Source organism: Python bivittatus, unplaced genomic scaffold, assembly GCF_059951505.1.
Source record: "Python bivittatus isolate LINGU-HERP-01145 unplaced genomic scaffold, Pbiv_v1 ctg000580_np1212, whole genome shotgun sequence".
Lineage (NCBI taxonomy): Eukaryota > Metazoa > Chordata > Lepidosauria > Squamata > Pythonidae > Python > Python bivittatus.
This window is the reverse complement of record NW_028277087.1, coordinates 20,798,261-20,824,958: the sequence shown is the minus strand read 5'-3', so window position 1 is coordinate 20,824,958 and position 26,698 is coordinate 20,798,261. Positions and strand designations below refer to the sequence as shown.

Here is a 26,698-nt window from a genome sequence, read left to right as displayed (position 1 = left end):
GGGACAATAGTATTCCCCTCTAAAGAGTAAAATATTGCAGTTTTTCATCATTCACCCAACTTTGTCTTGTCTAGTCCTTTCATTTTAGATCCTGCATGCCGTAATTTGCCACAGTCACAAGTCAGCCTGCAGATTGATCCAAAAGCTATTCCAGGTGATATAACTCTAAACCTTTCCTCTCAAGGTTATGTGTGTTTCCTTGGCAACCCACCGGACCTCCATTACTCCAGGGAGCTACAATGTGCTGCCAACGAGAGTCTGCTGTTTAATCAACCCTCTACTTTTAACAGTTTTCTTCAGCTTCCCATGCACAGGCCATTTGCCCAGATGAAACAGGCATCTTGCAGAACTTGTTTCCCCTTGACCTACAATTATTTATGCCTCCCTTCAAGACATACACTTAATCAACGGTGACATAAAATGAAGTAGGCCAACATGTACTTAACACTTGCACTCCAGGCACTCTTTTCTGTTCTCTGAATTTTGATCTGTTTTGTTTTGGCAGGGACTGCTCATTGATTACAACAGTTATTCTGGGAGATGCAGGTAGAAAAAATAATACAAGATTTATATGCGCTCTCAGGACCATAGATTCTACACCTCCTTAATTTTAAAGTTTTCTGCCAAAACCACCACTAGTATTGTTTTTATGTCTCACTAGAATCCAGTCCATGACCCAATGTGCTAAAGCTATTGCTTGAAGTTCTTCTACTTTCTCACAGTGAAGACAGCCAAACTTTAAAACACAGTAGAAGTGGAGCCTTGAAAAACTTTGAGACAGAGTTCAGCAAGGATCTATTCCAATACTGTTACCCCTGTTTCAGAATGGGTGAACACACATTATGGTAAAAAATAACGTAATTTGTTTGCTTTGCTGTAGCATGTAAATGCAACCATGCATGGTTTATGATTTAGCAGTACGTGTCTCAGGCCACTACAGCCTGTGCAATTATCCACAGTTAAAACAAAACCTAGTTTTGTGTGATGTAGAAATCCAGCCATAACAGCACTTCTCCTTTTCCATCTTCTTATATTGCGTGGCTCTAGGACATGTGCTGTGATGGTCGTAAATGAAAAATTGTCGCTAAACAAGGCAGTCAGTAAGCAAGGACTATCTGTAGCTGCTTCTAGGCCTCTCTTTCTGGCTCAGGAGCTTAGTTATCATGTGATTTCAGATTGTGTCTCTCAATTTGCATGCCAGTTCTGGGCATTCATAGTCATGTGTCATCCTCTCATCACCCTGAGTTCAGTCGATAGAAAGAACTAATGTGAACATAATTAAAGAACAATATTTCTGTTGCTATCAACAAGGCAAATGGCTTTTTGCAGAATTTGCAGATATCAGCTTTCTGCATTCCTCTATTGGCATGTCTCCCTTCCAAGCAAATTATGGTTTGGGCTGAGAGTGACTAGCCCAAAGTCACTCAATTTCTTGGGTGAGAATGGACTAGAACCTGGGTCTCCCCACTCGTAGTCCAACATCTTAACCACTATACCACACTGATAAAACATATCATGGGAGTCTCCTCTCATGCACACCAGGCCAGATGTGCCCTGGAAAACAAGTGGCAGCAGTAGTAATTACCAAGCAGGAAGGCAGATCAGTGTGTGCAAACCCATGGGGCTTCTGACAGAGGAAGTCTGAGATTTCAAGTCTTCAACCTATGACCCCAGCCATGCTGTTCCAGATACCTAACACATTCTTTCTTGCTTCTGTATAAGTAGTGGGATGGACAATATAGTCATCAACCTTACCTAAGTCTAATTATTATTTTTAGTTTCCTTTAGTTAAATGATAATAGTAAGAGCAAAACAAGTTAGCACGCTGAAAAGTAAACATTGTCTATTTTTCAAGAACAGTTCTAGGTTCATGTGTCTCCTGTAAGCATTCTTACAACTAAAAAGAGCTGGAGTCCAATACCATTGTTTTAAAGAGGAAGAAAAAAAAGCTGAGGTGGTAGGAAGCTTCCTGTGGGGTTAGAAGAGGCAGAAGAGAACAAGGTCACCTATTTGCCTTCTGACATGGCACAATGGCCACAGCCCTTTAGAACAGTGTTTCTCAACCACGGCAACTTTAAGATGCGTGGGCTTCAACTCCCAGAATTCCCCAGTCAGCATGCTGGCTGGGGAATTCTGGGAATTGAAATCCACACATCTTAAAGTTGCCAAGGTTGAGAAGCACTGCTTTAGAATATATGATCAAAATATATACCATGCCATGGTATGACCTGGCTCTCCCTGGCACCCATTTTGTGAAACCACCACACCTTTCTGATGTAAAAATGTTGTCCAACACTGCTTCTCAAATTTAGTAGAGAGAGAAGAAGAAAGAAAGTTACCAACTGATTAACAGAAAATTTGAAATGAAATCTGACCAGGTGAGAGGATAAAAGGAGGAAGACCAGGGAAAAGATGTAGAAATTAAATCGACACGTTATCTAAAAGAATGGATACAGGGGATTAATGTTCCTCTCCTGCTTTTTTTTCCCCTGAAGTAAAATGTTCTAATAATGAAAATGCCCAAGGGGTTAGAAGAAGACCAATGTGATCTTTCAAAGCAAAACAGACAGATGCTGCTGCTTCTTTTAAGGAGTTTCCAGATGTTGTGTGAAAAGCCTGGAGCCACAATAGACCATGAGAAATCAAAGGAACCATACTCTCGCCTATCTACACTAATAGCCACAGATTCTACTGCAAGACTTCACGTATCTTCTAATACAAAGAAGTGCAAAAGACTTTCACCAAATATTTTGTTTGCAAAACAAATCACAAAAGGAGGACAGCACAGTTAGGAAAGCTGACATCGGATCGTAGCGTTATTTAGACCAGAACAACTTACCTGATTTCCCTTGTGACCCACAGGAAAGTAAGAAATTAAGCTCCAGGCTCCAAACTAGATTAAATAAATTACTAAATAAATAAATAAATAATCCCAGGTGTTTCTTTTAATCATCTCAGTTGGCTGATTCTGTGACTGACGAAACTTGTATTAGAGTCCAAGTTCTTGCTTCCACAATAGGTTCCCAACTGCGAGGTATTTTGGAGTTCTTTGCAAATTCTGTATGACAAAGTTCAGAACTAGGAGTGGCAATTTACCCAGAAAAAGGAGGAAACTTGTGGGTCTATAAACATGTGACAAACAGCCAAGGAATGTTAGCCAAAGGGACAGCAGAAAAACTGGCCGAACGTGTTTCCCCATTACAAGATAGCTGTTCACAATAGCTCTAATCCATGTAACAAAGTGTTTTGGAAGAACACTGACACATCCTGCTGTTAGTCAAATTATTAGCTGTTTCTGTACTAGAGGGATTATTTTTGCCAACAAAATCTGCCCAGTGGAAAGAACTGTAAATTATTGTTTACTCAATCTTCCATTGTAACAGTGTAATTTTCTTCCTTGCTTAGATTCAAGATACTTGCAGTCCCAGAAATATTTTTCAGCCACTAGAGAGACATCTCCTTCCTATGGATAAAGTCTAACATTTACCATAAAAAAGGTAGAACTAAAGGCTTTCACATGCAAGTGTAATCGTCCAGACCTTCACTATTCATTACCTCACTCAAAAGCTATATTATTTCTGACTACTAAAGTTCTAAGGCCAAGGAATTACACACGTTTTCCGTGCATTATTGCACACTTGGGACAACATGTTCTAAAAGAAATGACAGCCGCACCTTGCTCTTTGAGGACAGAACAATGTCATTCTCAGATCATGGTATTTATCATCTGATCATCAACTTGCCATGCAGAAGAAAAAAATAGAGAAGGCTAAATACTTTTGCAAAGATTGAGTTTCTTTTCCTCCCACAGGTACCACATACAAAAGACATCTGGTGTATCTATTTTTAAGAGAGAACCTGAGGGTGGGGGGAATTACAACGTTTCAGAGAGTCTTTACCTCTCTTCCAAATCTTTCTTAGTCACAAAATTATTATGGATGGGGCAATTTAGAAGCAAGGCTCACTCTTCAGGATCAAGATGTCTGAAAGCTAGGAGAGTGTGTGAATCCCAGAAGCACCAATCCCACTCAGAATGCCAAAGACAGACAAGAGAGTTAAAACCAAGAAGTGCATCCTATCCCACGTTTCAGCATGAATGGAGAACCTCAGTATGGTCTCACAACCTCCTCCTCCACTGTTCAACTGCATCTGCTAGCTTGTTTGCTTGAAATACTGTATACAGTTTCAAGGGGAAAAACCATTAGCTTTCATAATTCATATCAGTTTTCTACTCTTCAGTATTAGAATAATCATACATAGCATCATATTATACCAAAGTAGATTACAGACCCGTCTAAACAATCTACAAATCTTGTGGGAGGTAAAGCAGAGTATTATTTTTTAACTTGTGTTAAGCTATCCTTGCCCTAAAATTGAAACAGAAAATGTGCATTTATGAACACAGAACATCCAAGTAGCAAGTACATTACTGAAGTCCAAATCTGTCCCAGATCTGAGATGTAAGCCCACTTTACATTCCTGATCATGCCTTGCTACCTCTAATTTCACAATGTTTTAATTATATTCATCCCTTTTCACACATGATAAAATGCTTTTAGTATATAACTTTTGAATGGGCTGCCAGTAAAACCAACTTCCTTTTGGATTTGTTGGGGGGGGGGATTGCCTTTCATCTACAGCACCCAACTTCTGCCTCCACGGGTTATATCAGCTGAAAAGTCCAGCACAAAAAAACCAAAAAACAGAAACAGGTATCAGGGCCAGCTCCAAAGAAAGTGCAGTATTATTTGAATTCTAATCTCAGGCTCAAATTATCCTACTTTGGATACATTATGCAAAGACCCAGTTCTCTGGAGAAGACGCTAATGCTGCGAAAGATGGAAGGAAAGTGAAAAAGAGGATGACAAGCAGCAAGGTGGATGGACTCAGTTACAGTGGCAATGACTGCACTATTAGAAGACCTGAAAAACCAGGTGAGAGACAGACTGTCATGGAGGAAATCTGTGGTCCCTAAGGGTCAACACCAACCTGATGGTACATAATTAATCAATTATGGCTATCACTGCATCTGAATGAAACTATGAAAAAAGAGGACTTCCAGTGAGGGAAAATGGCAGACTGTCATTTTTTCTGAAAGTGCAGAGATTACACCAAGACTAGAATTGCAATCGGGTGAGGTTCCCGGTCTTGTGGGGCTTCTCTGGAGAAAGGAGAAGATGAAGAGATTGCCCACGTGTGCTCTGGATGGTCACTCCTCATGAGGAAGCCTGCAGAGACTGAAAGAATTCTGTGGGCACCTTGTGAATAAGAGCAGCCAGGAGTCAAGGAGGCTGCTCGATCAGGCTTGCAGCCTCAGTGAAGCCTTTTAAAGGACACTGGGTCTGATCAAACCCCATTTCTTAAATCACTTTGGAATACAACTAATTAAATGCTAAAGAGATCTTCAGAGTGGCAGTTTAACTGGACTATCCAGTGAGTGTTCCTACAGTCCATAATGTACTTAATAGAAGAGAACAAGACTTTAAAAAAAAAACCCATAACTTGCAGCAAAAAGCACAGTAAGAATCTGGATTACAAAAGTTTTAAATGGATAAAAAGTCCAGGGGAGCTTTTTGGACTTTGTTTACTTTGAGTTCCCAGGAAATAATTAAATAAATACCACTTGTGGGAAAGCATTTTGTTATGACTCACCAAGATGAGTGACTGGTTGGCTTTCTTAAACAAAAGGGCTAAGGGACTGTGCCGAGATTGCAAGAGTATAGAAACATGAAAGCTTTAAGGGACTGATGTAAAAGTGCAAAAGAAATTTCATTGGCAAGGGCATGAATATTTAAAGAAACAAAATTTACCAAAGTTAACAGATGCCCAAAGATGAATGATGAATAGACCAATAACAATAAGGGAAATGTGTGATGCTATAAAGAAAATGAATAAAGGTAGAGCCCCTGGTCCACATGGCTTATTGGCTTCTTATTATATTTTGAAGATGAGCTTTTATTACTTTTGCATGATGATGAACTCCATTTTAGATAATGGAAAGATACCGGATAGTTGGAAAGCAGCCCATATAGTACTGATTCCTAAAGAAGAACAGGATTTGACTTTGCAAAAAACTACAGACCAATATCATTACTGAATAATGATTATAAGATATTCACAATGATTTTAGCTGAAAGGCTGAAAAATGTTTTACAAGATTTTATCCATGAAGACCAATGTGGTTTTTTACCTAAGAGACAATTAAGGGATAATATTAGAAATATTCTTAACGTATTAGAGTACTTGGAGCAACACAATGAAAAACAAGCTGCCTTAATATTTCTTGATACAGAGAAAGCTTTTGACAATTTAAACTGGACTTTTCTGTTTAAAATTTTGGAAGATATGGATTTTGGAGAGAAGTTTATTACTTGAGTGAAATCAATATAGATTTCACAAAAGCACAAATATTTATGAATGGGGAATTGACCAAGCCCTGTGAAATACAGAAAGGAACAAGGCAGCGATGCCCACTTTTCTCTGCTGTTATTCATTCTGGCTCTTGAAGTTTTGAATAGAAACATAAGACAAGATGAGAGAATTGCTGGAGTGAAAGTTAAAAAGAAGTTTATAAACTAAGGGCATTTGCCAATGATTTGGTTCTAATTTTGGAGAACTCTTTAGGAGGGATAGATGTATTAATGGAAAGACTAAGAGAATTTGGTACATTGGCTGGATTTAAAATTAATAAGGAGAAAACAAAGATATTGACAAAGAATATGAAGATGGGGGACCAAAAAGAAGTGTCTGTGAAAACTGGTTTTCAGATTGAGAAAAAAGTGAAATATTTGGGTATCATTTTAACTAACATGAATTGTGTTATTTCAAAATAATTATATTAAAATATGGAAAGAAATTAAGAAGGATTTATTAAGATGGGGAAATTACAATTGTTATTGTTGGGAAGAATTTTTGTGGTAAACATGAATGTGTTACCTAGAATGTTATTCTTATTTCAGACAATACCTGTTTTGCGAACTAATGCACCACTTAAACAGTAGCAAAAAAACATATCCAGATTTATATGGCAGGGAAAAAACCAAGGATTAAATATAAGTTTCTCCAAGATGCAAAAGAAAGAGAAGGACTGTGATCACCTGATTTTAAATTGTATTTTGCTGCCTGCTGTTTGGTTTTGATAAAGGAGTGGCTATTGTTAAGAAATAAGAGAATTTTAGATTTAGAAGATCATGGTCTGAGGTTGGATGGCATGATTACTTATGGTATGATAAAGTTAATGTAATTTTAAAATTATATTAGGAATGCCATACTATGAATATGGAATAGATACAAACCCAGCCTATGCCAGAAAATACCTCTGTTGGCCTCATTTCAAGAAGCATTTGATAGAAAAGAAATAGCAGGCGAAGATAAATGGTTAACATATAAAGACTTGCTAGCACAGGAAAATGGAGAACTTAAGATGAAATCAAGAGAACAATTGACTGCAGAGGGATTTGGTTTTCAGTGGCTTCCATATGCACAGTTAAGAGAAAGATTTAATATAGATAAAAAAGTACCAGAAATAGAATGTGATAAAACAGAATTTGAAAATGAATTATGTACAAATGATGAACAAGTGATTGCTAAAAAATGGAAGAGCAAGTTAAAGAATGTATGGTAAAATGGGCCAAGTATTTTGGTTATAATATTCAAATGGATCAATGGGAGAGAATGTGGTTAAAAGATCTGAAATTCACACTGTATTATAATTTAAAAGAAAAGTTTTTAAAAATGATGTACCATTGGTATATGACACCAGAGAAATTGTCTAAGATGTGTATAGGTACTTCTAATCATTCTTGGAAATACGAAAAACATGAAGGGACATTTTATCATGCATGGGGAACTTGTGAAAAGCAAAAAGATACTGGATACGAATACATATGGTGATGCAGAGAGTTTTAAAAATTAACATTCAGATGAAACTGGAACTTTTCTCATTGGACTTATGGACCCTCAGCTAGAAAAAGCTCATGGATGATTGGTTTTATATATAACTGCAGCGAGGTTATTATATGCACAAAGATGGGAGACTACAGAAACACCAATCATGGAAGAATGGATTGTGAAGATGACTTTGGAGAAATGGCTAAATTGACTTGTTTGATCAAGGCAAGAACTACAATTACTTTTATAAAAGACTGGAAACCCTTTATAGACTTTTTACTGAAAATGGATAAAAATGAAATCTGCTGATTTCTAGATTTATTTATTAAAAAGGTTTGTTTATGGGAGGAAGGGAACTATGATATGCAATATGGGAGGGTGGAGATTGTAATTACTATGTTTGTAATTGCTGCAAAGAAGATCAGAAGTCACTTCTTTAGATATCTTTCTTTTTCTTGCTTTTTTGTTATTCTTCACTTTTTCTTTTACCCATTAATCTTTTTCTCTATTTCTTCTTCAATGTTTATGTAGTTTTTAAAAATCTTTGTAAAATCTTCTTTTAATAAAAATTATTAAGTTAAAAAAAAAAGAAACTGTGAAAAAAGACTACACAGCTGCATCAATATATGAAGAATGTAGATCCCCTTCGCAGCTTTTTTTCAACGTACTAATCTAAAGTCTCTGGTCAACCCACCCTGTGATGGAACTTTTGAACAGATTTGGTGGCTACAGTGGCCTCCTCCAATCTGGTACCCTGCAGATGACTTGGACCAACTCCAGAATTAATAGTTACATGGCCAATGGTGAACCATCCACTGGCCAGGTAGCTAGGAATTCTGGGTCTTGAAGACCAATACATTTAGAGGACAGTAGCCTGAGGAAAGTTACGTTAGCAGGAGGAAAAACATTCCAAGGAGTTTGGAAAACATTAATCAAGCAAATCTAAACCTGCCAAATTAGACAGTGTGCAGACTTCAGCAAAACATGGGAAACTCTGAGGAACTGACTGGGGACAGGAAGTGTTCCTCTCTCTCAGATGACCTTTTAAAAGGGGTGTTAATGAGTAAGCTATTCTGGTTGGAAGGCAAATCTCAAGGACTGTGAATAGCCTGTTGGTGGGTGGCCAGGAGAGATACAGGTGTAGATATTTCAGTGCTGCAACACCCACTGGCAGATGCATACATGATTTGTACACCAAGGGTCCTAACAGAAGAAAGGACATCCTTGCCAAAGTACTCATCTAATCCAGAAGTTGGAAGGAAGAATAGGAATGTGCCATCAGGGATCACTATGCTGCTTGGTAATGATCTGGCCAAGTTCATGATGATGTGAACACAGAAGAGAGATCCAGTCTGCAAAGGACTAAGACGTTGGGGGAAAGACATGGCTCAATCTCCTGTAATCCTAAAGTCTAGCAATAGGAACAGTGGGAATTAGGATCCTTTTAAAATTGTATATTATGGGTTGATTTGGGCTGTTTCTTGGCATTCTTAGTCATAGTTTGTTCTACCTTTATTGTCTGCATATTTAGATATGTTTTCATTCCTGGAACATAGTCTACATGAGTCATGAGATTTTCCATTTCCTTTTCTCCCATAGTCTTCCATTTTCAATTAACTCCTAATCTTAATTTGCAATAAATCCTCTGAAATTAGCAGTCTCATTTTGAAAGTAAGCCTGCCACACATCCCAGCCACTCTGCTAGCTACAGAAAGACAGTCTAGAGCAGTCTTTCTCAACCTTAGCAACTTTAAGATGTGTGGACTCCAACTCCCAGAATTCCCCAGCCATTGGTCTAGTGCATAGAAAATCTTCCTATTCCCTTCCTCTGGAATAATGGCATAGAGAGGCATTTTCTCTGTAAAGCATAGGTGGTGTCACTGACCAAACAGACCCTCCCTCACAACACTCTGGGAAAGTGCAATAGTAGGTATTATGGGGGGTGGGCTTAGGGACCACTGTTTGAGGGAGTCAGAGGAGACAACCTACCACATCCTTACCTGTGTGTGCAAACATGTGTTCCATTACCAATGTGAAACTACTGCTCATACTACCGCATTACAAAAGGATGTTGAGACTAAATATTAATCCTGAATGGCTAAGAAGGCAATCATCATGCACATATAGTAAGCAAGGACATACTTAACGGTTAGCAGTCACAGGCTTCATAAGCTCACCATGATGACTTCCTCAAGGTACATAAAGAATCTAGTTGCTGAAACCACAGCAAGTCAGCTCCCCAGTAAGCTGCATGAACAGAAGACTACATGGGAACTCTCTTTAAAGGAACAAGCTGAGCATAAGAGTAATAAATATATAAACAAAATCATGCAGACTGTGGAAGTTATACTTCTTGGGCCAGCTTTTAGCTACTGAAATTATTTAGGGGAAAAAAACCTGGCATGTTCACCAAGAGATCTGGCTTTCTTCCAAATTTCAGAAAGCAAGGAAAGATAAATGCAGCCGTTTATACAACACATCTGTCTCTTTTGGAGGGAGGCCAGACTGAGCCTTCAATACCTTCAGAAGAACGAATAGGAAATCAATCCACAAGACATTCATTTAATCTTACAGATGCACCTTGGCAACAGACCTTTTTATAGTGCTCTGAAGGCAAACTCGTTGCTTTTTCTGGGCTCAGATTGGTTGACACGTGCACTGAACCCATGAAATTCTAACTGTTCTGTTGAACGGGAAGCAGAATGATGTTACCTGGGTAACCATCCCTTTCGTGAAAGGATGTTTGATTTTTTTAAATAATAAGCCTAATACTAAAAAGGGCAAAGATTTATGAGACAATTGCCATAAAGATTTTTTTTAAATAACAGCTTGACATTTAAAAGCAGTAACAAAGAAAAGAGGCAAATTTTTACTATTTAGTTAATGGTTGACAAATACAGTAGAGCCAAGAAGCCCTTTGACACAGAAGTATTTAGTTTCAACTTGCCCCAGAAGACAGTTGAAAATGAAAAGTATAAAAATAAACCTTGGTGAGAGTTTCATTACTCTTTCCTTAATAGACAAAGGCTTGCAGAAATCTTCAGCTTGTTTAAAGAGGAGGCAGAGCCTGACTACATATTACACTTGTCCTGTGAAAATATCAAAAGCTACTCAAGGTAGGTGTACAAGGATTTTGTTGCTGTTGTTCTATTTAATCCTCCTGCATCTGTTCATTTTTCCTTGAGGTCTCAAGGATGAGAAGCAGGGACAATCTGCTGCTAAGATCAAGTAAGAGAATTATATGTAAAGGAAGCCAATGGTTCTACAGCCTTCTTCAGCCTTCTCTTTCTCTGTATGGTCTTCAGAGTTCGTAAGACACACTAGCTAGCTTGCATGGGATTTTGTTCCAGGTGGTGAGTAGAATGTATCGGCATAACTGCTATCTCAATTAGCTTTCAATGGGAATTACTTCCTAATAAGTATTTATTTGGGATTGCGGTATCTGTTTATGGATGTTTCTACTGGATCATTCCAATCTTCAGAGACAATGACATGTCCCCAAGAAGAAAAGGAACTATATTGCAGACCTGAAGGTTGCAAAGTCTAGCAAGAGACAAAAAAGTGTGTCAGAGAAAGAGAAATAGATCTTTCAGAATTGCTCTTCCAAACACAGCAAAGATATTCACCAGAAAATAGAAAAGTAAAATATATCTATATGGTGGTGTCAGCATCAGCAAAGACTCTTTCAACGTGTTAGGGCAGTCTTTCTCAACCTTGGCAAGTTTAAGATGGGTGGACTTCAACTCCCAGAATTCCCCAGGCAGCATTGTACAAAATTGTACAAGCATATGTTGGAAGGGGCCATTTAGACCCCTGAGTGCAAGAATCCAAATTAAAACATGTCAAACAAGTTTGAACACTCCAATGAAGGGGACCCCATTACCTTTCTCTCTCTGAGTAATTGGGTCCAATATCAAGCTACTCTTCCTGTTCCTTAGTTTTCTCTAGCATTCCATCTGAATGTGCCTTCCTGTAACTTGGCAGAATAAATGAGTAAATAAAACTAATGAACAGTGATTATGCCGAAGCACAAAGAAGTATTCAAGTATGCAATAAAGCACATGCATGACAAGTAAAGCACATGCAATGATCAACAGTCACTCAAGACTCATTCAAGTATCAGCAAATCCAAGACATCAATGTGGCCAGGTGAGACCCAAGATTTGTTCCTTGCCTAGGAAGGTACATACTAAGAGAGCTGGAACTACAATTTGAAAATGGAAAAGGTTTGGGAATAAGTTCTCTTGTTTCCGGAGTTTATTTATGAGAAGACAATGACAAAAGAGGTTGGTTTATTCAGATCAGGTTGGACTCAAGTACGACTTGAGAACAAAAAGGAACATAATGGCTACTTCCCATAACATGGGTAGATTAAACATTTGAAATACCTACTTGCTCATTGCATGATTGACACTCCTCAAGGATTATTATCATTGCCTATTTCCCTGCTACAGACTCAACCTGTGCACTTTCCCCTATTAACAAAACAACTTAAATCCAGAGTATTTTCTTTCAAGAAACTAACCCAATAAAGATGCCCCTTAGACTCCCCACTTCTCTCAGCTGTGGAAAATGCAAAATATCGATGGCCTGATTTCAGAACTTGAGAACAGCGTCTATTTCCTTTAGCTCTTGGGTGAACAGCACTCCCCTCTCCCCCCCCCCCAGCTAGTAACATCTTGTCGAGTCAATTTAATGTTGCATTTAGGGCCCTCCTGCGCCATGCGCCATTGATTTTTATTTTAAACAATACAAGACGGTCATTCTACCGCTTCCAATCAATGCAAAGATGTTTATGCTGGGCACATAAAAGCTTTCTCTGCTGTAGAGAAAGACAATTGCTCTCAGCAAGGAACTTGCCGATAATTGCCAACATTGTGGGATTATGTATTTCTTATTCTGTAACTCTGCAATTTACGGGAAAGACCAGCCAATCTTGACCAAACAGCCTACTAGAGTGTAACCACTAAATATACCAAGGAGGAGGTCTGAAATCCCTATAGGATCCAGATTAAAGTGTCTGGCTTCCTGCTGATTGCTTCATATATCTCTGCATAGGGGCATATCTGTTCTAACCACAACACCGAGTAAGCATCAGTTCCAGCTTCAAGAGGCTTAGGAAAATAAGAAACAAGAGTATCCCCCTCTAGTGGAAGCATGGTGTAAGTTGCTGAAATTTAAAATTGGCTGAATCCTTTAATTTATGGGATATGATTGTGCCACTTCTTAAATATGGGCTGAAAACGGAAGAATTATTTACTTGTGGAGATAACATCATAGCTCCTGGTCACTGATATAAGGTGGAGCTAAAGAGCAGCCTGGCACAATGAAAATCTAAGGATTTGTATAATCCCCACCCTTTATTTTTTGAGGTAGTGTGACCTAGCCACTTTTCCTCTGCTCAGAAGCTAAGATGGACAGAGCCTGGTTAGTACTTAGATCGGAGACCAGAGAACACAAGGACTGTAAGCCAGACTGGGGAGTTGATGGACACCCCAGAAGAAGGCAATGACAAATCAGTTTTATACTGTAGACACTAAAACTGTAGGACCGGAGGAATTGGGTCCAAGCAGTGACATCCACAACATATTTCAGTGACACCAAAGGAATGATATCATCACACCAATGTTGCCTATACATATTTGCATCCCAATGTCTGATGCAACTACATCAGTCACCACATTTGGATCAAGCTGTTGTTAGGCACACTCCATCATGTACGTGCTTGAAGGCATCTCCGTTTTTTACTGGCTCATACATAAGATTTTGGAACTGTCTACGAATCTGCTGCAAAGAAGTAATCACGAACAAAGAAAGGGAATTTAAAAGGTTCTGGAACACTTTAAAGTCAGTCCTTTTTCACATGTATCTGTAGTACAGAAATATGCAAGCAGGCAACAGTCATGTTTCACAATGCAGATAACCATGGCCAGATCATGATTCCCCAACAAATGGACATAAGCTGGTCCATGGGTAAATTCTGTCCTGCCTCCTGTTTCCACAGCAATGAGTCCAATGTTTCTGGGAAGACGACAGGAATGCTACTATATCATTCATCATTAATCATGTAATTCTCCCACCCTCCTCATACTACCACATCAGAATCATTTGGCTAGTCCAGTGTTTCTCAACCCTGGAAACTTTAAGATATGTGGACTTCAACTCTCAGAATTCCCCAGCCAGCAGGCTGAAGTTGAAGTCCATATATCTTAAAGTTGCCAAGGTTGAGAAACACTGGGCTAGTCCCTTGCATGTCTTCTGGTGGAATTTTTCATTTGTTTTTTATCTTGTATGTGTTGACATTCCATACTTGTGCAGCAGCAGCAGCAATAGCAACATGACATTACAGAAAGCAAATACTGAAAAATCCATGTTTTTTTGCTTTGCATTAAAAGCACATTCTTACCAGTGTGGAAGCAGTTATACTTGAAATGTTTTGGATAAATTTTATTCAGCCGTCACTCATAAACATGAGTAGCCCTAGAAGCAGAGCCAGTACATTGTCTCCAAGAAGTTTTTTGCTCCAGGGTCAAGCCTGTAAATTAATTCTGCAAGGCAAAAGTAGAACCAGCTCTCTTGTACCAACTGGCTGGTGCCTTAAATGCTAGATTGACGTCTCTACTTTGAAACAGCTTTGCAACTCAAAAGTTGATTGAGAAGTAGGGCTGTTTTGCCAGTGTTTACAAGTCCACCCAGCATATGAAGGGAAAGGTACTGAAGCCTGTTGGATTAGAAAAGTGTTGTCCAAACTTGGCCACTTTAAGATGAGTGGACTTCAACTCCCAGAATTCCCCAGCCAGCATGGCTGGCTCGGGAATTCTGGGAGTTGAAGTCCACTCATCTTAAAGTGGCCAAGTTTGGACAACACTGGATTAGAACAAAACTAACAATATTTCTTTTTAAAAGAGCCAATGGTCAAGTTTCTTATCCTTTCCCATAATTGTAAGAAAGCAGAATTATACTGCCAAAGGAACAAAATTATGTAAAATTAGAAAATTAGAAAATCATGCAATGTTTATTTATACAAATGAATATATATTTAATCCTCCAGTCATTGGTACAGACATTTGCAAAAAGAAGCACACTTTCTCTTGTGCTATCAATCATAGATTTAAATCTCTATAACGAAGGCTAGGTAATAGCATTTCATTATTCTTAAGAATTAAATATCAATTCTGGAGACAGTAATTTTTTACAGGGGAGTGGCTCAAGTTGGGTAGAGAAGTAAAATTCATTTTGGACAAAAAGCAAAGTACTGGAAATACACAGGCATACAAATGCACACATGCTGCTAATTACACTCACCCATCATGACATATCCAAAACTTCCTATTGTAAACCACTGACCTAATACAAGTCCCAGCTGGGGTTTCTCCTTTGATTTTTATTCTTCTTTATACAGTATTACTAAGGGCAGGGAGCTAGTTTAACCTGAAAGGATCTTCTACCGACCTCTAGTGGCCAACTGTGAAATCAGCTATTTTGAGGCTTAATGTAGTCTTATTTTCAGTTTTCAGTCCAATATGCATATCCTTTGAGGGCAATTAACATAATAATAATAGTTTCAAATTAAAACACCTAATATGTATATATCCTGAGGGGAAAATGATAGTTCTTTCCCAGTTTGCTAAAATGCTGGAACCCCTCTTTCCCTTTCCCTGATTAGCTGTTACAAACCATACTATAGTTATGAAACTTCTCAACCATTAGCTGAACTACTTTGATGCAACATAAGCTTGGAAGTTATTCCGTCCAATAAGAAAATGACTGAAGGCCACATCCCAGCCCCCAAGGATGGAACCAAAGCCGAGAATAGATCACTCCTTTTCTCTCCTTATCCTCCTTTTTCTTACCATCCAGATGTTCTTCTTTCTTCTGTTTCTTCCACAAACAGACAAAACTGTCCTATACTGTGCAGAAGAACATCCATAAAGATCAGTTCACTCTACTCCAGTGTTTCTCAACCTTGGCAACTTTAAGAGATGTGGACTTCAACTCCTTGCTGGCTGGGGGATTCTGGGAGTTGAAGTCCACATCTCTTAAAGTTGCTAAGGTTGAGAAACACTGCTCTACTCTATAGATCATGGATTATTTGGTTGTTGTTTTTTCTCTGACCAGATCCAATCTCTTTTTCTCCTGCTGGCCACAGTGGAGCTCACCATGGTGACAGGGGTGGTAGCATCAGCTAGCCGTTTTCAAGACTCTACCAATGGAGACAAGGGATCCCACACATATTACAAGTTGCTCTTCTCTACTTAAATAAAGCTCCAAACATAAATGCCTTCAATGCCTGAGTTACTGCAACAATTTAGCAAGCTGGAGGTCTTGCTCTACGTGCGGCTCCTTGCAGAATGTTCAGTGATGACATGGACACAAGCTTTCTCTTCAATGGCACCTGTGGAATAACCAGGTAAGCTAGGCCCTGAGGTTACTGTATTTTAGATGTCTTTTAAAAACCATCCATTCATCTCCTTCCACTAACATTTGTTTCTTGTTTTAAAAGAGTTATGCTTATTCTTTTTTCTCTTGTTTTTTTTCACTGCTTTTATACTCTTTTTACTGTATTTTTTTTACTGCTACTATAAATGGTTTTAGGATTATTAAAATCAGAAGTAGTATATAAGTAGTATTCTGGAGAAAGTGTATCTATGTGATCATTAACAGATGACACTGACTTGATGGCACATAATCAATCAATGTAAGTACTAAGCAACACCCACCACGTATATGTATGATTTCAATGTACTTATCAAAGATAAGGTACATGACATTCTGTGAAATGCATTATACAGAAATATTTTTATTATTCTCTACACAGGCAGTTTGATTCCAATGCAGTCCTTCTGTGCAACTGAAAGAACAGATTTTGCATCCACATGCCAGTCTGTCCCTGTTAAATAGAATTATTTTTATTTCAGTACTGAATCAGTTTTAGCACACAGTATCCTGAAATAATAATTTAAAAAAGGGAATGAAAACAGCAGATTCTCATCCAATATTGATTTGTTTACTCCCCGGGGAGAGCAGGGTCAGCCCAAGGCATTTCACTACCCAGGAAAGAAGACCGGTGGCAATCCAATCATTCCATGTTCACAAATAGACTGGGCTGGGAGGTGATGAGATGCCATCCTTCAACACACCTGAGGCAGCAGACTATTTCAGGAGGCCTGGGACAGATAATGTGCCATATATTGCTCTGCTCTCCAAGAGGGGAAGATATGAGGAACTTCAGAGAATCAGCCTGGGATTCTGTCACTCATGTTCTCCAAGAGCTACTACTTGAGGTGCTTCCTTCATTGAACCACACAGAAGAAACCCTTCCAGGTTCACAAATCCTCTTCCCTCACCAGCCACAAATCTTTAGACGTTATCTTAGAATAGGGATCAGCAACCTTTTTAGACAATAGTCAGAGTCATGCAGTTTTGCGTGATGTCTTGGATGCCAAAACAATTTAAAAAACTTTTTGGAAACATGAAATTACAGAAATTAAAAATAGCAAAAAAAACCTCAAGAGAACTGATATGAGAACAAACAACACATGAGATGTCAGACATTTTTAATTTTTAAAAATAATTACTATCTTAATTTTGGAGGTCAGTTTATTTATTTTCTTAACCTGGTTTATATGTTGCTGCATGCCAAACTCTAAGTAGCTTAAAATACCATATACCAAATAGGTTTAGAAATGCTAAAAACCAAGAACAGAAACAATTAAGCCTATACCTGCTCTCATAACACAATGTGCCTATATCTCAGGAATAGTACAACTTTCCATCTCATCCCCAAAGGCTCTTTGGAAAAGCCAGGTTTTCAGGTCTCTTTGGAAACACCCAAGAAGCATCATAAGAAAGTAAGAAGAATTGTGATGAATCTGATAAAGGACCATCCATTCTAGCATTCTGTTAGTAAACAACTTCTGCTTTCCAGTTTCTCCACATCATACAAGATGTAAAACACGTCTATCATATCTCCCATTATTTTCCCCCCTCTAAGCTAAAAAACTTATGTTGTAATATTTCCTGCCAACAGCTATTCTAGCCTCTTGATCATTTGGGTGGTCCTTTTGGTATTTATTTGTTATTACTTCCTTTTAGACACATTTATTATTTGTAACTTGCAGCTCCCAGGTCCTAATCCAACATCTTAGCCACTATGCCACACTGGCTCTCCTTTTTTATAACTTTTCCAGTTCTAGAGTATCCTTCCTCAAGTTTTGGGTCCAAAACTGCCCAGTTTCCTCATATGATTCTAATATGGAGTTTGCTTTTCAGAACAGCCACACATTCAGTCATCATTTCCCAACCTGCTGCCCTGCAGAAGCAGGATTACAATTTCTTGCCAAGGTGGTCTTTGGCCAATGGTAACTTTAGTATGTTGGGAACACATCTTTGCTTTCATGGAGTTAACCATCCCAAGCCCCAGATCAGTTTGCTCTTTAGGGCCATAGAATCATGGATTTCAGCCTGGATGTCTACTGATGGTCTGAGGGTGTTAGCCCTTTGAGGTAGTCCAGACAGGAAGCCCAACTACGAGTACTAACTCTATCTTTATTGTAAAGTTACATTAACAGAATTTTGCAAGAGCGAAAGCATTTCTCCCCTGCTGTTCTTTTACTCTCCAGGAAATTAGGGAGAGTCCCTTCTGAAATGCTTCCCACACGCCGCCACTCCCTTCTGTGGACTGAGATATCTTTTACGTGATGGTGGTCCAGTCTATGGCTCTTCCTCCTGTCTCCCAAGGTCATTCCCACATACCATTACAGAGATAAAAAGGATCTTGCTTGCTACAATCCTGTGAGCGCTACAAGTTCCCTTCTAAAGCCCAGGAATTTACTCGGGAAACACTGGAGGAAGTAGGTGCTTTCCAAACTGAAGCATGACTTTTCCTGTCCTAGACCTAGAACTCTTTTTCTGTCCTAGTCCTAGAACTCTGCAAGAAAATGGTATGACATTTCCAGCCAGATAAAAATTGCCAAAACTAGATATCCTTTCAGTCTGTGCTGCAAAATGTTCAAACACCCTTAGAGCAGACTTCAAGCCTTTGGGAGAATAGAGGTAGAAGAGTGTGTGGCTACTCTTTCTACCCAACATCAAGCTGGGTGTCATCTGGAGACCTGCCACCAATTGCAATTCAGGATCTGAAGCAAGAAATTTAAATAAAAACTGAAACAAGAATATATGTTTTAAAAAATAAGAGAAGGACAGACAGGGGAGAAAAAAAATGAAGGAATGTTTTTAAAGTAGACTAGAGAAAGGTAAGAAATTCTTACCATCAAATCTCAAAAAATATTGAGATTTATCAAAACTCATTTGAAAGGGCAACTGAGGTTCTGCAAGGATCTTAGATACAAACTTGACTTTATGAAATGATCAACAAGGATTCCACCATGAGCCATTTGCAAATTTGGCATTACTCGAACTTTCATTGACACACACACACACACACCATTTCTGAATGTTTTCCACCTCACTATCATTTCTAATCCCTATTTTCACAAAAAGAGTTTGAAGCCAAGGCCTCAGAAACTCAAAATGTTGAGGTCACCATGAGCCAGTTCCATGCTTATTCCAGCTGACCAATTACTAGCAAACTGAAAAACTGGACAAGGGGAGGAGGGAGAGAAAATTGTACTCACCAATTGGACTACCTCCACACTCTGCCAGATTGCAATCAGATCTAGGTCTCTGTGATCCCAGAGCATCAGTAGCGATTGAAGACTAAGATTATTTATTTCCAGTTGAGCGGTGGTGTATCTGAAACTAACCTTTGTTTTTGCTAAAACGAGCCTCAAGAGGGCTGGTTTCCTATTAGCAAGAACTCTTGCATCACCCTGCTTTCCAGCTCCTGGACCCAATGCAGCATCTTCCCGCTCTAGGTGGAGAAACAACTACTAGTGAGTCCTACAGAAAGACTATTCCCCTTCCCTGTTCTCCCCCCATTCTTTAGGAACATCACTGAATGAATGCAGACAAATGAAATTAAAACATGTCATAGAAGAGGCAGAGCACTGACTGAATGCCAGTTGATGCACTCAGTTGGTTAGCTAGAAAAAGCATTGATTGGCTCATGGTGACCTTGGCATTTTCAGGGTCTATGGCCATGAAAACTTCAAGTCAGCTTCAAAATGCTTTTGTGGAACTAGGGACTGCAAATGAGAGTGACATAAAAGCACCCTCAGTGACATTTTAACATGACGTAATGGCTTAAGCAGAAATACCAGTGCTGCAAATTCTAATCATCAATAGTTTCTTCAGTTTTTCTACTGTGTCTTTTGAGAGCATATAGCAAATTGCTGCACATTTGAAAGAAGAAGAATGAGCAACTAAATGTACTTCCTTTAATTAGAACTCTGATTATTGTATCATGCAAAGCTGCAATAGAAGATGAAAGACCTCCAACTGGAAAAATAAAAACTGGCTAAACATTGGGTTCTTTGCAGCTATAAATGCATACAATTCTATGCTTAATTAAAGTACATCTCAGATTTTTATTTCTAACTATTCACAAAGATGCTGAGATGCAAATTCAGAAAGCAGTGAATTAAAGCCAGATTAATTATTCATCTCTATCTGTCAAATTGGAATGCAATCTGCACTACTCTTCCTATTGTTACTTCAGAGGAAACATTCACAAGAAATATAAGCAATAATGAAAAAAAAATCCAATTAAAAGGTAGGGAATTTAATCCCATTTTAATTGTGAGCAGCTGACCAAATGCACCACTTAATGGACTTTCCATAAGCATCCAAAGACACATCAAGCCAATTCCACCTCATAATGATAACATTGGTGGGGCAAAAATGCATCAGCTTCTCACATTATTGGACAGGAGTTTTCACTTACTGGCAAGGAACAAAATACCATAACTTGAGTCATACATAGTTCTGAGCCCCCAAATTTAAATATTTGAGGTCTCCAATTAAGAGTCAAGAAACATAGCTGGAAGGCTGCTAGGCTGGATGGACAAACCAGTTTGGCTCTATATACGGCAACCCCTTATCATCTGAACATCACTAATTCTCATTTTTACGTCCCTGCAATATTGGACTGTATTTTCTTAACTCTACACATTCAACATGAAAGTACTTCCATACTAAAAAAGATACTGTATACAGTGGTGTTTCTCAACCTGGGCAACTTTAAGATGTGTGGGCTTCAACTCCCAGAATTCCCCAGCCAGCAAGAGAAGCACTGTTATACAGATTACTCCACAAAGACTACAGTTACAGTCATGCCTTTTCTACTAAGTTAATATACAAACACACCTGTATTAAGAGAAGCTACAGATTATCTCAGCTTCCTTGTACATATTTATACAGCAAAAGAGAGCTACATACATACAACCTGTGTAATAATCAGTCAATGGGCCACTTAAGTGACTCCCTTCTACAAAATCTGAATCAGCATGTTCATTAAATCAACATCATTCTTTAAAAGTCATAGTCAAGCCTTTCTAAGGAAACCACCGGTGAATGTTTATGAAAATGTTCTTGGCACACAAGCAGACCTTCTGAAGCATGTTTACCATGTTGCATGAACTCAGTCACTGTAGTTTACAAACCATGGGGTTTATAACCCATCCAATTGTGGATTATTCAATAAATCATGTATAGGCAACTCAAGGTTCAACCTAACATCTGAAAAAGCCAGAACACATACTTTATAAATCACAAAGACTCAGTTTATGCAATACACCAAGTCAAAACAAGTAAACCACAGTATGGTTTAGTGCTATTATATGCATGAATTGCACTGCAGAAATTCTCAGCACATTCTATTATGGAGAACCAAATGTATAAGTGGGATTATATGAGTGAAATTTTTTATGGAAGCTATTCTTTGATTTGTTATAGTCTTCTTCTGCGGACTTTTCCATTTTAGCTGTTCTTAATTTTATTTTGTATAATAAGAGAGTTGAAGTGAAGGAAAAATACTCTGGATTATAAATTAAACCTAGAGATAGTTTACTGACTGGAATGTTTATTATGAGGAAAGAATGTGTCATCTTCAATAAAAAATTTTATTTATTTTATTATTTAAATTTGTTACAGCCATACAACTCTAACAGATAGCATTTTTAAGGCTGGGGCTTCTAGGAAACAGATGAGTTCTAATTTCTTCAGAAATGGTTCAGTTCCAGAACAGTCTGATTGTTCAGTTCCGGAATAATTGGAAGAATACATACAAAACAAGACAAAGGATACTTTTAAAGAACTGAAGAAACAAAATCCATGCAGAATAAGGAGATAAATAAGGACATTCATGAGAAATGTTTAGATGATAGTTTTCTGTAGGTTTCAGCCCACAAAGAGGGGGCAAGCAGCCCTGCCTTTCTCTCCTGGATTTCAGCTCATGTGGAAACCATCAGGTGCTCTTTCTCCTGCAGACAATCCCACTTTAGCGATGGACAGCTAGCTATTCACCATTGTCATAGTGTGACTCAGAGAAGGAAGGGGTGGCTCACTTCTATCTTTTCATGCACCAACCAGCCAGGTCTCCCACCCCACCCCACTCTCCCTGCAGTGGAGAGGAGCCTTCATCAGCCATTCCCAGCTCTGTCCCAGGCACCGCATCCTATTAAATCCCTTTCAGTGCAGTCCAGTCTTCTCCTGCCTGCCTGATCTTCCCAGAAAGAATCCAGAAATATGGATTCTAGCCCTGCTAGACAGCAAAGAGCTATTTAATTTCCATTGAAACATGTCACCTGCAGTTTTACCATTATGAAAATATGCTGGACCCAAGGTTATTAATGTAATCTCCATGAGACATTTGGTTTCTTTAATGATTTCTTATAAAACCACCAATCTTAAAATCATAGACTACAGTCACACAGAGTACAAAGTGATTTTGTGGCTTACCATAATGTATTTTCTAAATCTGGACCAGACCCAGATAGTGATTGAGGAGTTTCAACTTAGCCACAATCTGTAACCATGTTTTGTTTTGATTAATTCACTGTAACCATAGGGCATTTCTTCTGAACTTGGATAGGGAATAAACCAATGGTTAATTCCCCTTTCAAGCTCAAGAAACAGAGTTAGCTAAGCAGGAGCAACTACAAAGTGAAGCTGGTCCTACAGCAGCATCTGTGCTGTCCTGCTTTTTGTTTTCACCTCCCCACAACTGGGTCACCATGAACTATTACATTTTTTTGTTTTCTTCTGCTAAAAACAGAAGTCACAATGACAACTGGTATCCTGGAAAGAAAGCTAGGGTAACGGCCAAATGAGAGAGACTGAGAAACTGTATGAATTTGGTCATAATAGATGAAGATACCACAATACTGACTCACAATTCCATCAGACTGTTAGTCCTCCTAAAGTAGACTACACAGCATGGCCACATGTCTCAGTGTTTCTCAACCTTAGCAACTTTAAGATGTGTGGACCTCAACTCTCAGAATTCTGGGAGTTGAAGTCTACACATCTTCAAGTTGCCAAGGTTGAGAAACACTGTTCTAGTTTGTTTGTTATCAGTGATTTAGATAGGGCGAGACAGTAAAACTCTTAAGCATTATTTATTCAGTTTGTCAGCTCCCTTTGGCTCCCAGCTTTTAAGGAGGAAATAAATAGTGAAAGCGTTCAATAATTCAGACTTAATCTGCTCACTGCTCTGATAAAAGCTCTGCATAGTTGTTGGGTTTTTTTGAGGGGGGGAGGGGTATTGCCACATGTGACTTCATATTTCCTTAGAGATTTGCTCAAGACACTCTAATGGAAAGAAGACCAGGCCAAAGTACAGTACTGAAGCACCTAAAAAGATGAGAAAGTGAAAACTTTGAAATCGAAACCATTTTAATGACTTGACCTGAGTTTGAGTGTGATGGGGTTTTTTCCAAGTTCTTAATCACACAATATTGTATGTAGCCAAAGACTTTTTTGGACAAGTTCTTGCCTCTTTTTTTACAGTACAACATGAATGAGAAAACAAAAAATCAGGTTTGTACATCCCTAATTAATTAATCCTGATCTGGTAGAATATTGACAGCGATTTATTTGTTTCTCTGTTTGTTTGTTGGATTTATACGGCTGCCCATCTTACCCCAAAGTCATTATGGGGATGGATGTTCACCTATTTTCAAAATGGCTGTAGCCAGTCACAAACTCCTATTTACCAAAAGACAAATGGATAAAGTTGCTCAGTGACAGTCTCTCAACCACCAAAGTGCCCTTTCTCTTTGCCCTTTTTTTTCCCCTAGGCCCATTTCCAAAGAAAGCACTTTGTTGCCATCATTCCGTTTCCATCTTCTAAGAATGCCTATGGGTCTGAGACATTCTTGGAAGTAAAGGATCCTGCTGAGCCTGCTGCTTTATGACACCCCATTAATTTCATTTGCAAAATTAACATTGGGGGAAGGAGCAAGGAGTGCTCTAACATAGGCAAGCAGATAAAGATTGTAAATGGGAAGGATGAACACATAACAATGTGTAGGGTCTTCAGAAGATGTCAAGAATACACAAATCTTTTAAAATAAAATAAATAAAATAGAAATACTCTGTCAGCCATCTGGCCTCACCACAATTTATGCCATTTGATCCAAGACCCGCTTCATTCACAGGAATTTGTACGTTGGGCTGATCTAAGTCCAGTGCAGAATGTTTCAGAAATGAATGAATGAATGAATGAGTATATATATTAGTCGGTCCTGGACAATTGTCACTGTTGTAGACTCAACCTATCAGTTGGTACTAATAGACACATGATGCCCTTTAAAGTGGGAGTTCTATTATATAAATATTATAAAAATAAAGATTTCCTTATAATCAAAGAGATGTTGTCTCTCTCTTCTTACTTTCACAAACTATTTTATTGTTTGGTTTTCTAATTTCTGTTTTTCCAGCTTATCTTTTATTCTACTGAATCTACAATTCCATATTTTGTAACTCTGTATTCTAGTCTAACTCACTGCCCTCAGAAATCCCAAACAAATGGCTGCCCAACCTTTCTTTAAAAACCCCAAGTAATGGAGCACCAAGTAATGGAGCACTACAGGATGCAGGCTGTTCCACTGCTTATAGGTCTCATGGTCAGGAAATTCTTCCTTATTTCAAGTTTGGATCTCTCTTTGTAAAGGTTCCATACATTGGTCCTAATCTGATCCATGGGCATTATGAAGAATAGTGCCCTCTGACAGCCCTTCAGGTATTGGGAGACTGCTCTTGTGTCCCTTCATAGTCTTTTTTTCTTCCCTTTAGGCTAAACATAGCCAATTCCTTTAACCGTTCTTCATAGAATTTAATCTCCAAGTTCCACACTTTGTTGCTCTTCTCTGCCCTCTTTTCACTTCCTTGGCATCCTTCTTGTATTTGGCAACCAAAACTGGGTGCAACATTCCAAGTGTGATTTGACCAGTGCAGCAAAATGCAGAATTATCACTTTTTACGATGTGAACATCTCAACATCATGCCTCTGTTAAGGCAGCCCAAGACTGCATATGGCAGCTCTAGCACACTGCTTGCTCATGCTTAATCTGTGATCTATCAAGATGCACAGATCCTTTTCACAAGTATTACTGCCAATCCAGGTATTACCTGTATTGTACCTGTACATTTGATTTTTCCTACCTAAGTGCAAAACCTGATATTTCTTGCCACTGAATAACATAACAGAGTCGCTCTGCAGTGTGATGGGCACTGACAAATAAACAAACATTTTGTTGGATAGGGCCCAATGTTCAAGTCTATCAAGAATCTTTTGAACCCTGAGTCTTTCTTCTGAGCTGTTGGAAACCTCCCCCTCCCCTTTTATTCCATCTCTTCCAGGGGCAGAAAAATCGCCACGGACGTGTCAGGGGCGGAAAATGGCCGCGGACCACGCGGCAGGGCGGGAAAACGGCCGCGGACCACGTGGAACGGGTGGAAAATGGCCACGGACCATGTGGAATGGGCAGAAAATGGCCGCGGACCACGTGGCATGGGCGGAAAAATGGCCGCGGACCACGTGGAACGGGCGGAAAATGGCTGCGGATCCAGTTCGTAAGTCAAGGCGAGTTCGCAAGTCGAGGTAAATTTTTGGGGCCGGAGCTGGTCGTATCTCGAAAAATTCGTAAGTAGGGGTGTTCGTAACTAGAGGTACCACTGTATATAGTATTGTTTAAATGTGACCAGGGCATCTTGTAGGACAAATCTGGAAACACACAAGAGCCATAAGTCAGACTTGCTTCCAATACCATTTTTACACTGAACATGTTTTTTTCCCTGCCAATGTCCTAGGCTAAGAAAAAGCTAAGAAACAAAAAGACCAATCTCCTAGACTAACATTATGCAAAATATTATATTCAAAAATGTACTGCAAGTAAAATATGTTATGGCATCTAGGGTCAGGAAGAAATGAAAACACCACACACTGCACAGCTGGGAATTGTTATAAGCAGTAGATGTGTCATTCATGCAATGTTTAAAGTCTACCATGATCAAAATTAAATGCTAACTCATACAAAGCCCCCCAACAGAACAATTCTGGTAACTAAGCAACGACTGTACAAATCAAAATAGAAAACAAAACAGCCATGACACCTTAATTTCAGGGGCTGTAAAACCCTTGTCAACTTGAAAATAGCTAATTGAATTAGCTTTGTCTCAGTGCTATTTATTTCTGTATTTATTTATATCTGCCTTCCTGGTCAACAGAACACTTTTACCCTCAAGCTACTTCCTTGTAAACTTTCACTCCCATTCAACAATGCTCAACACCCCCCCCCCAATATCTTCTAGAATACAAAAGCCAAGAGGACTCAATGACCAAAGTATTGGATTTTGCATATACTAATTTTTAGAAAAAAATAATTTTTCCTTTTTAGTATCCCAA

General features: G+C 38.8%; 1 long non-coding RNA gene across 1 annotated transcript; it reads left to right on the top strand.

The window, feature by feature from the left end:
- The first annotated feature begins 10,894 nt into the window (after positions 1 to 10,894).
- On the top strand, positions 10,895 to 26,120 carry LOC112540523 (uncharacterized). The gene is made up of 3 exons (XR_003084598.2): positions 10,895 to 11,006; positions 16,009 to 16,300; positions 25,654 to 26,120. It is a non-coding gene; the product is annotated as an uncharacterized LOC112540523 (long non-coding RNA).
- The last annotated feature ends 578 nt before the right edge of the window (positions 26,121 to 26,698 follow it).